This window comes from Limulus polyphemus, unplaced genomic scaffold (genome assembly GCF_000517525.1).
Source record: "Limulus polyphemus unplaced genomic scaffold, Limulus_polyphemus-2.1.2 Scaffold538, whole genome shotgun sequence".
NCBI classification, from domain to species: domain Eukaryota; kingdom Metazoa; phylum Arthropoda; class Merostomata; order Xiphosura; family Limulidae; genus Limulus; species Limulus polyphemus.
The window spans coordinates 184,274-196,458 of NW_013666148.1; the positions used below are offsets into that span (position 1 = coordinate 184,274).

A 12,185-nucleotide genomic window follows, 5' to 3' on the forward strand; every position below is an offset into this window, starting at 1 on the left:
GCTGGAAATAGTATCTGCATTATTTTCTCAAGCTACAAATCCCTATTTTGACTCCATATCTACAGTACTTACCAATTTTAGTGGAGTCAAAATAGGGATTTGTAGCTTGAGAAAATAATGCAGATACTATTTCCAGCCTTGTTTGTTTAATTTTTAGAGTCTCTAGTTGTAGACTTGAAAATATAATATTTGCATTTTGATTCGACTTGTTTCTGTACTTTTTTTAACGATCCCTATTCTCCCTTTTTAAACCAACAATTTTTACTAATCTTGTTTCCTATATTTTTATTTCCATTTATGGATAATAAGCTTTAAACTACTTACCTGCAATATGCATTCAGTTGAATGTTACATGTTTTTCAACAGTTTACTGCTGCGTTGGCTTTTTTTCACCCAACCACCACACTGAACTTATTTAAAATAAATAACAAAGGTACAACATAAAATAAACACATGTACTGGTATGTAACTACAACAAACAATGTAAAGTTGTTCTCATAGGACCATCTTGAAGGCAAAGATTGTATCATTCAAGATTTAATGACCGGCTTCCATCAATATCACAGTGTAATGTAACAAAAGACGAGCAGCAACAAAGCAATCTCATCAGAACGGAATAGTGTTTATTCTAAGACAGTACAACGCAGATTATTGTAATGTAAACAGACGCAGTAACATGGTTACCTTGTTAGGTCTACATGACATATATGTATGTTTTTCAACACCTCCTGTGTACAAGTGTTTGGAAAAATAAAGCGACACAAATAATGCATGCAAATAGATATCAGCGACACACTTAGCGTAAGTCGCCAATTATCAACAACATTTACAACTGCTACCTTAACGCGAACTATCAAGACATACGGTAGTGTGTCGTGCGGCCAAAACAACCTGCTGCAGGACAAACTGTGTGTTATTAACAGGAGCGATGGTTTAACGATTTTTCCACCTTCTGTAGTTCGGACTGTCGTAATCCAAACTGTCACATATTTTCATGGATGTGCTCTACTGGACTATTCACATACCAAATTTCAAGGCAATCTATCAAGAAATACCTGAGATATAACACCTCCAATTTTAATTGAGTTTCTTCCAATTTTTTTCTTCCCACCAAAAGTAGGGAAACTTTATTTGATAGAAAAACATACTTAACTTTTATGGATTTTTGTTTTCAAATTTGGTACATTGATAGATCTTTTCAACCTACAATTAGTAGTCTTATTTGAAGCAAATATAAGCCACATGTGCAAAGTTACTGAACAAAAACCGCTCAAATTTGACGATAATTTTTGCGAACGCCTACGCTAAAGTCACGTCTAACATTTTTATTACAGCTTCATTTAAGAATAAAAGTGGACCGTTTTTAGTTTTCTGACATTTGGATTAAAAACGGCTGATTTAGAGCAGCCTACTATATAGTGAAAGAACCTGCAGATGCATAATTATTGGTTAGGCCAAGCAAACTAGATTAGCAGTTTCTAGCTCAAGTTTTCAAAAAGAATCATGCAGGTGGATGGTTATTATTTATTATTCATTGCCAACTTTTAGCACAAATTTACTAACTTTTATGAAATTATCCTAATTGAAGAGCATTTAGCATCACGTGATATTAGCTTAAGCAATTAGCATAAATAATGATGCTTGATACGGCTGTACTGATTTCATGGGGGTGATGACAAGAAACTGTTAATCTAGATTCCATTGCATTTCTACAAAGGAAGCTATTAACACTGTTTTAGAGACGAAAAACTACCACCATATATGTTATAAAATCTGGTTGGTTCTGTAAGGTATAGGTCTTTTCCGAATAATAGGGTTACGATCCTAAAGCTGATGTGGGTTACTATCGAGTGTCACTCTCTTACTTGCTGTGGTTTGTTGGAGTGTATTGACAAAACGTTGTGATATCTAATTAAAAACACCTTAGGTGTGAAAACGAGGTGTGGCCAAAATAAAAGGATTGAGGGTGTGATTAGCAGCTACACTTATAGCTTTGATGATAATTTTACAGCAAATATTCATTCATTAGTTAGCTAGGCCGCGTATTTTGTTTACCCACCATCATGTACCAAGTGAAAAAAAAAAAAAAAAACGCGTCCTGGCTAACTAATGAATGAATATTTTTTGCTGTAAAATTCTTATCAATACTATAAGTGTAGCTACCAGTCTGGCCACCAATTTTGATTCAATTCCTTTAAGTCGCACACTCAATCCATTTATGGGCGCACCTTTTTTTTTTCAAACCTAAGGTGATTTTGATTAGATTTAAATATAGCAATAGCTATATGAAATAGTGCTATGGGCAGTGGTAATAAATACTGAATACGCATTCACGATTTCAGTTAAGTATAAGAAACAGTAAAAAGAATCACCACCATCGTCTGAGTAGGGACATCTACTATGTTAATCGTCCACTGTTAAAAACTTCCCGAGATATAGTCGTGGAAATCCACGTAGAGACAGTAAACTCGAGTAACAATGAACAATAGGGACCCAAGTAACAATATGTAATAGCAAAATCGGGAATCTTTCACGTGACAATTTTCAATTAAAGCGCCAGAAAATATACGAGTTGTAGTTTCCAACTAACGCGCACGCTAGGAAAACATCGGATTCTTTGATGGCGGAAAGTGAAGGACAAAATCAAGGTGATCGAATTAAGTTTTAAAGTACTTTCTCAGTTTGTTTGCAAAATTACTGTATGATTCCACACTACAGTAGATATCACTTGCAATAATTTTAGAGTGGAGTCATAATAGGGATTTGTAGCTTGAGCAAACTGTCAGCAGCAGATCTCCAGCCTTGTTTGCTTACTTTTTGCGATCCCTATTTGTAGTTTTTAAAATCTCAATTTTTAATTATCTTGTGTTTTGGCTTTTTTAATGCATAACGAGAGCTATCTGCGCTAGCCGTCCCTAATTTAGCAGTGTAAGACTAGAGAGAAGGCAGCTAGTCATCACCACCCACAGCCAACTCTTGGGCTACTCTTTTACCAACGAATAGTGGGATTGACCGTAACATTATAACGCCCCCACGGCTGAAAGGGCGAGCATGTTTGGAGGGACGGGGATTGAAACCCACGACCCTCAGATTGCGAGTCGAGTGCCCTAACCACCTGGCCATGCCGAGCCCCATATAGTATAGTATGGAAGAATATGCAAATATCACATCAACATCACAATTTTTTTTATAAGTATCATCAACGTGAGACTGACGAAGAAGGAGAGAAAAAAAAAACTGAAATAAAGAACAGTTAAAATCTCACTGTTCTTTTATATTTAAAGTATGATTCCTGATTTTTAGGGATTGTAAACTTTTCCTCCACCTTGATCTATAACGTTTGGTGTAACGGGGATTCGAACCCACGACCCGCAGATTGCGAGTCGAGCTCCATAACTACCTGGAAATGTCGGGCCTTGTTAGGATGGTAATTTTAGAGCCTAAATTCTTTAGAGCCTAAATTTGTCCCTGTTAGGACTACCATAAGACCATTTGCTAATAACAACTTGTTTTATTTTTCTAAGGAATTTGTCAGAGATTATGGTTTAAGATCGTATGTAGTATCTTCATATCGAAACATCATGGTCAGAGCGCCCACCATATACTGTTTTTCATACTTAAACTTAAACAGCTAAATGTTTTTAATACGTGTTGAAATGACGTCCATAACCCTTGCCATTCTTGCTATAAAAGTGCAATACTAATAATATGTAATTCACGTAGGACTACAAAGAAAGTAAGCCAGTTTCACTTAAATCATAATGTACCAATGTTCCCATGTAGCGATTTAAGTTAGCGTCTATATATATATATATATATATATTTAAATTCTGTAGAGAAACGTCTATCTGTTTGTAACTCATCTCATCAAAAATTTCGTACAACTACTGATGCTATAGAACATCCAATTTTCAACACTGCTTAGCACCATTATGTATAGGTGCCAGTGAATTCTGATTGCAGAAATTATTCATTAAAATTCAGCACTCCAAAATCTAGAATTTCTGGAGTATTAATATTATTTCCCAGCAAAGAATCAACCTTCGAAAATATTTTACCAACTAATATATTTTTTAACATTTTACTGAAAAGTCGGATGCCTACTTACGAAAAGGAAGCTCTACATCGTCTCGCCTCTGACTCTTTTTTCATTTCATTCTCAGACCTCTCACATAACCTTCTGCTTGAAGCAGTAGGAGCTGAAGTCTGTTGGGTAATTTCGAATTCACAACTTCCTTGAGCGGATGATAAAGAAGGCAGAAATTGAATTCCGCCACCTTTCCTCAGCCAATCTGTATTAACGTAGTCCGGTTCCCTTTGGACATTAATCTCGTGCTCAGAATTCTCGATCAGCTTGCATACTGACTTCTGATGGTGCGTTGGGTGATGCTTTAGGAGCGCATTCTCGGAGCTATTAAGTAATGTGTGTTGGGATGACGGTGACGTCAAACTCGAGTGTAAGCTGTGTTGGTTCTCCTCTTGAGAAGATGAAATTTTATTCCGAAGAGTGATTTTACTATCATCATCACAAACACATAAGGAATATGAACGTCCGTGGGAAAGAATGGGTCGTTCTTCAGTGATCTCAGATCCTGATTGAAAACAATCCTTACTGTTGGTTGCGAGTCTGAGGTCTCTCTGGAAGGAATTTTTTTCCTTATTTCCAAATAAACATTGAGAATTAGATTTACATACTTGTGACGGGTTTGCACTAGAAGCTTTTCCTTTTAATGACTGCCTGAATGAAGAAGATTTCTGCCAAGGGTTTTGGTGTTCTTTTCTATGAAGGTTTCCAGAAATCTCGGATTCGTTTCTATTACTATTATTTCTGTAAAGAAAAAAATATATATATGCTAAATGATGAGAAAAATAATTTTGGTTTCAAAAAATCAATGATGAAACCATTCGATAATGAGAAAAATGGTGACACAAAAACTTAGGTTTCGGTTTTGTGATCTTCTAAAAATATGTTCTTCAGCAAATTTGTTATAAGTTTTGACTGAGTAAATGCTTATTATTGTCCACGATAAGTTTTAGAGAATCTCATTTCGATTATATAACTTCATATTTATAGAACTTTTCCTTATAAATCGTTCTTTGCCTACTTATTAATATATGCACACAATACACACACACACACACACATTATGTGCATGGTTTTGTAATCTCGTGAAGGAAGTCCACGGGCTAATTCAGCTCAAAAATTAAACAGCCTCAAACCCTCTTTCTGAACAAAAATAGCATTAAATACATATGTAAACATCACAAACAAACTTCGCGTGGCCATTTCCTACACCTAAAGGGTGACACACTCCATATTCGACCTAGTATGGTATAGGTTTTGTTACCTAACACGTTTTGATATTATGGTTCATCCTGCCCAGATAGGTAGAAAATCCCTGTGTTAGTTAGATTCAGTTGAAAAGCTGAATAACCCTAAATTCATCTTCGGAATGAAATGTTAAAGATATTTGTATATACACAAAATCTATACATATTTTCATAAATATTTTTGAGTATTGAATAAGAAGAAAAATTAATTGCACTACTGAGGTGTTTATTACATTATAAATTAGAATTATTAGGCATACATATACATATTACTTGGTTTTGCTATTTCTTACAATTATGTTTATAAAATATTTTACGATTTTTATTAATCGTTTATCATTTTAAAAATATTTCTAAGTGCTACTGTAGTGCATATGGGAATTAAATGTCATTTTTAAAGCACAAAACTACACAAGGGGCTATCTGTGCTCTGCCCACCACGGGTATCGAAAACCGGTTTCTAGCGTTGTAAGTTGGCAGACATGCCGCTGTGCTACTGGGGAAAATGAAATTTAATTAAGACTAATCTAAATTCGACGAAAGATTTGATTTGGCAATCATTATCGCTTAAAACATCATACTTATTAACTTATTTGAACATATTTATTCACTTATGCTATATTCTTTGACTATAATTAGACACAGTCACAATTTGTTTGTTGTTAAATGCAAATCACAGAACGAATCCGGCACTTTATAGCGTTATAGGTCTTCAAGCTTCAAGGGAGATTTTGTAGTTGAAATGATTTATCTCTACTACTTCGTGTTTATAACGGACGTGTGTGGTCCATTATTAGTTTTCTTTTTCCTTGCTAAAAGAAGCAAGTAAATAAAATGGCATCCATCAGAATCCCAGTCCAGCAAATAAGAAAGTTGAAAAAAAAACTGTAACACCCTTCTTCGCTTATTTATTTATGTCAACATTTAGACGAGCAATTTCACTCTATTAATGATTAATTGTTTTCTAACACTCGTCTATTGTTATTTTAATGTGTGATTACTTAATGTGTGATACTCCTCAACCAATATGTAAAACATTCATAACGGACATCCCTGCAACTTCTTTTCATTAGTTATAAAATAAATCATTAACTTAAATCAATAGATATTTGATGAGCTCTGATTATTCCAACGGTTGAAACTTACCGTGAATGAAAATTACTGAAAGATTGTTAGCATGCTAATGATACTCAAGGAAAAATCTTCCTGAGAATGGAACACGAAGAAGCAACTTCCCACAAGTAAGCACAAAGAGACCGTCTTTTTGATGATTGCTAATATAGTATCTCTTTCTGATTGCTTATCAGTAAAGAAGTCTTTAGAAGACGAAAAGCCTGTATTAAACTGATATTACTAACAACTAGTCAACACATATACGGCAAATATCGCATCGACGTATCACTTATTGGTCCAATTAAAACTTCAAAATTATTTTCTTTTCACAATTTTCATGGGTCGTAAGTTGAATGATTAAACTTTGGTTTCTTACGCTTACCACGATACACATACTAATGGTTCCCTAATAGGCGGCCAGCGGAACATATTAATGCTCGAAAGCCTGATACGTGGCCTATACTGTAATAATATAGTGCTTGTTAACCATTATAATACTCAAGAGTAAGCAAAACCATATTTTGGAAATGATTTATTTTACAACAAGCCAGGGACCAACCCTAGGCCTTATGGCCATCATCTGACGTGATCCAGTGTGGAAAATAGCTGGGGAATACTAGTGTATTCTCAAACCTCACGTTTTTTTAATTCACTAGTAATCAAACCTGTATCAATACGTTATTATTAATTTTTTGGAAGCGGGTTTGAGTGTATTCTCAAACCTCACATTTTTTTAATTCACTAGTAATCAAACCTGTATCAATACGTTATTATTAATTTTTTTTGGAAGCGGGTTTGTTACATTGCTGTGCAAAACCACTCAATTCGCGTATATGAAAAGCTGTATTCCAAAATTAAGTGTTTTAATTAATATAAACGTAATTTTACAAAAAAAAATAACCGTTTTTCATTCTACAAATCATATTTTAAAAGTATTTTTTACGAAATTTCAGACATTACTCGTGGACTCGCTGGAGTACCCTCATGGACCTCCAGTTTGAAAAACGCTGGTGTAGAGTGACGTTGACGTAGTTTATCGCGATGTTTCGGTGACACAATTAGCAAAAGCCATCAATTAACTTAAGAAACAAAGTACGATCATATGTTGATCAATCAGAAAACAAGAAACAGTAATCCAAACACTTTGGGAAGGGAGGCATTACCTAATCAAGTGTGAATTGGGTTTCTTCAAGGTGAATGGGGAAGGAGGAAGACCTACCTTCCCAAAGTGCTCAGGTTACTTATATATATATATATTGCTTGGTAATTATCAACGTCAAAGTAGTTACTTTGTTCGCTAAAACCTGGTTGATTTGTAGCTCAGATAGTTTGTCTGTTTTTTGAATTTCGCGCAAAGCTACACGAGGGCTATCTGCGATAGCCGTCCCTAATTTAGGAGTGTAAGACTAGAGGGAAGGCAGCTAGTCATCATCACCCACCGCCAACTCTTGGGCTACTCTTTTACCAACGAATAGTGGGATTGACCGTAACATTATAACGCCCCCACGGCTGAAAGGGCGAACATGTTTGGTATGACGGGGATTCGAACCCGCGACCCGCATATTGCGAGTCGAGCGCCCTAACCACCTGGCCATGCTGGGCAAGTTCACATAGAACTTTCTTGTTAGAAAATCTAATGTGTTGAAGAATCTTGATAATGATTTTTTTTATTGTATGTTTACCTCTGGTTCGGAGGAATACCGAGGCAGTGAAAGTAGCTACCTCCAAATTTAGGGCCCGAAATTAAGATCCCTACAACATTTTACAACTTTATTACTTTTCTCGATATTTTGTACCTGTCTGAAAACAAAAACGGATATCCGAGTAGCTTATGAGCTACTGTAGCACTCCAAAATAATCTGTTTAATAGATTTCAAATTACTAATTCAAATTATATAACAGACAAAAATCGTATTCCAAACCCCCCTTCCCTCCCCACATCATCTTATACACACAAAAATAACTATACTAATAGAAAATGTTTTTTGTTTTTATTAGTCCCGAGGCTGCTTACAAACGTTAGGGGACCTTAGATGCTGATGTATCATCGGTGATTTTCGGGTAGAATCACCTGGTGGTGATCATCTCCTCTCCAGGTAAGAAAATTAATACTATAAGGAAAAAATAACATCTTGAACGTTTTCAGTAATTTTTGTGTTATTTAACAAATTTGTTATTTTGACAAATAAAGTGTTTACGGATGTAATTGTATTTAAACGTTATGGTTGAAAAAGAAATCATACTAACGACAAATGTTAACTATGAATATATTATATCACATGAACAAACAAGTCGGCTGTCCATACTAACGAGAAATGTTAACTATGAATATATATTATCACATGAACAAACAAATTCGGCTGTCCATACTAACGACAAATGTTAACTATGAATATATTATATCACATGAACAAACAAGTCGGCTGTCCATACTAACGAGAAATGTTAACTATGAATATATATTATCACATGAACAAACAAGTCCGGCTGTCCATGCTAACGACAAATGTTAACTATGAATATACTATATCACATGAACAAACAAGTCCGGCTGTCCATAAGAACCTAGATAAAAAAACAACAACTTTGAAATGCTCGCGACAACACTGATAGATAAAGAAGAGCGTATTTGAAATGTAATTCTACAAGATGGCGAACTTACAAATATATTGTATAATAACGTAAAAACAAACTAATTTACCAAGGTGAGCCAAAGAAATGAAGCACACCAAGAAATAATTACTACGTAGGCTTTTCGTCAGTTCTATTGTTTATTGTAGTCAGTCGTCTTCCCCCTCCCTCTTTCTTTGTTGTATTAGTGTCATTCCAACAAGTGACACGTGAGGTGAGTTCCGGGACAACGATTAGAAAGCCCAGGTGGAGATACGGTTTTTGTAAAAGAGGCCAATACTGTTACAGAATTACAGAAGCAATACTCACAGGTCGGTGACTAGGCCCACGCACATCGTGTAGCGTTCAGCCTTCCGTCCTTTCTTTTTCTGGGACGTGAGGAACTGATGAAACTAATGAGCAACATGTATTATTATTATATACAATAAATTAAATGTAAACACTTTTTGGGTTTGCTTCTTTTATGATACTCACAATTTTCAATCTTTTAAAACTAAACGTATAAGCCCAAAACCTCATAAAGATTGTTTGTTTGTTTCAAATATTTGCGCAAAGCCACACACGGGTTATTTGCGCAAGCCATTCTTATTTTGAACTTATAGACTTGAGAGAAGGCAGCTAGATAACATTACCTACCGCCATTTCTTGGACTACTTGAATCGAATAAAGGGATTTGACCTTAACTCTTATAACGCACCCGAGACCTAAGTACGGCTGTAACAGACATGAACTATGAATTCTCGGCATACTAACCACTTATCACGTCTGATCCACCTCTCTAAAATACACTTCATCTTAAAACTTATCAACAGTAAATTTTATCTATATTTTATATTATATATATTATATTTTTTTTCCCGTTAGTAAACGTTTCAAGCGCAAGTTATTTAATAGCTTAGAATGTATAAAGCAGAGTAGTTTAATGTATTTTAACAACTTTAACTGGAGTTACAAAACTTGTTAACATTTAGGCTTACTATATGTCTAAGTGCGTTTCTAAAAGTTAACAGAGTTATGTCGAAAATAAACTTTAAAAGATACATCTACCTTAGCCTGTATTACAAATGTGATCTAAGGATGAGCAGAAGTTGAGTCACGATGAATCCAGAAAAACAGGATTATTTGAAGAAGAGCACCGGTTATATATATATATATATATTGAAACTTACCTTGTGACTAGATTCAATGGTGATAAAAAAGAAAACTTTTATCTTCTCACACACTCCTATTAGCTAGTCACACTACAAGCTAGAGCAAGCATTCTTTCTACAAGAAACGTGATAACATTAGCTTAGTACTCACTCTCACCTAGTCACGAAAACGCGAAGCAAAAGAAATGGTCGAGCCCAATATATGCAAGGGAGGGCCATAATAGTCCGAGTTGTTAAAATTTGGGAGGGGAAAGAGTTACTTATTAATAAGTTTTTGTGCCAGCCTTGCAACTAAAATTGATATACATTATGGGGTTCCTTATCCTTCAAAATCTTGAGTTTCGACACCTGTGATGGGCAGATCACAGATAGCTCATTGTGTAGCTTTGTGTTTAAACCACCATTTAGCCCACAATATATTTTCCAGAAACAATATAATTCATTAGTTGAGTTTTTATAGTTATTACCTCTAGCTATTATTAATAATACCAGTAGGATTGAATATGAAAATCGTTTTAATCAAAATGCATATAAATAAGACTTTTGTTGCAAAATAATGAAAAATCGCCCCTCTTGCAATAAAAGTCATCATCTAGAAAACCAACGGGCACTCCTTATTCACTTACATTTCTTTGCTTATTTAATTAATGAAGATAATATATTAATGTAATTTCAAAATTAAGATTTAAAATTTATCATTTTCTATATTAAGCAAGATGCAAAAATCACAGCGATCTGCTCATATATCTCTTGAAGACTTCCATCCTCTCTCAAAGTGATATAGCTATCAAACTATCGAGTTTGGCGAAGTATTCATGGGAGCATCCAAGCAAGTTTTGAAAGTTACATCTTTTCTGTTCAAATTTCAAAAATCAATTCCTTTTCTATGAATTCATTGGTCTGTGCTAAACTCTCCTGCGATTTACTGCTCGACTTTCAGAATTCTTGTTGCTTCCGTTACAGAGATATAAGATTGATTTTGTTTGAAGGGAGAAGAATAACTTAACAAGAAAATATAGGGAAGTAGATAAGGAAATCGGGCATTTGTGTAGGCAAACAAAAGATGAGTATCTAAACAAGAATTGATCACAAATGGAGGAATGTGAAGCAATAATATACGTGAATTGCACATAAAAATAAGATTTGAATAGAAAAACCAATCCTGTCTTCTCGACGAGCCATCTAAAGTACACATGACCAGATACTTTTTGAAACTGGTGGTGTTAAAGAGAGGTAGGCGGAGCTGCGAGAGGATTATATAACGGGTCCAGGGAAGAGCATTTGTTTGTTTGTTTGGAATTAAGCACAAAGCTACCCAATGGGCTATCTGTGCTCTATGTAATATTTTTGTGTGTTTAATATCTGTGGATTATCTGTCGCGAAAATTGAAACCAGAATTCTAGTGTCATAAGCCTTTAAGCTTACCGATGAACCACCGGAGGACGGATCGGTTCTCAATTTTCACGTTGGTTTTAAGGTCTTCGACAATAGATAAAATCAAAATTACAGCGTATTTGTCACTTAATTTTTGCCCTAAAGTGTAAAGCATTGTAGTATACATAGATAGTTACTGTGTTCCAGAACTTGTAAGTATATTTCCATGGTGTTATTCACATTTTTTCCGTGTTGAGCAGCCACGTGAATAGTGTCTGTAGCAAACAGGATGGAAGCACACTTAAACAGAAGTTGCCCAGTCAAAATACACAGTGTGGAAGAAAAGCAATAAAACGAAGGATATGAATGGCAATAATTGCTCAAAAGATATCATAGATGACAGAAGAACCTGTTAAGTTGTTGTATATGAGCATTCCTACTCTATTGGGTGAAAACGTGGGCCACGTCTGCTGAAACAGTCGCCAATTTGATGCATTTGAAATGGGTAGACTGGCAGGGATTTTCATTGGTAAAATGGAAGAAAGACGTGTGGGAGAAAGACAGAGGTTCACATGGCTCGAAGAC

The 12,185-nt window shown here is 35.1% G+C and overlaps 1 pseudogene; it reads right to left on the reverse strand.

The window, feature by feature from the left end:
* LOC106458956 overlaps positions 1–4,679 on the reverse strand; it is a 55,163-nt pseudogene extending 50,484 nt beyond the window's left edge.
* Positions 4,680–12,185: the final 7,506 nt, after the last annotated feature.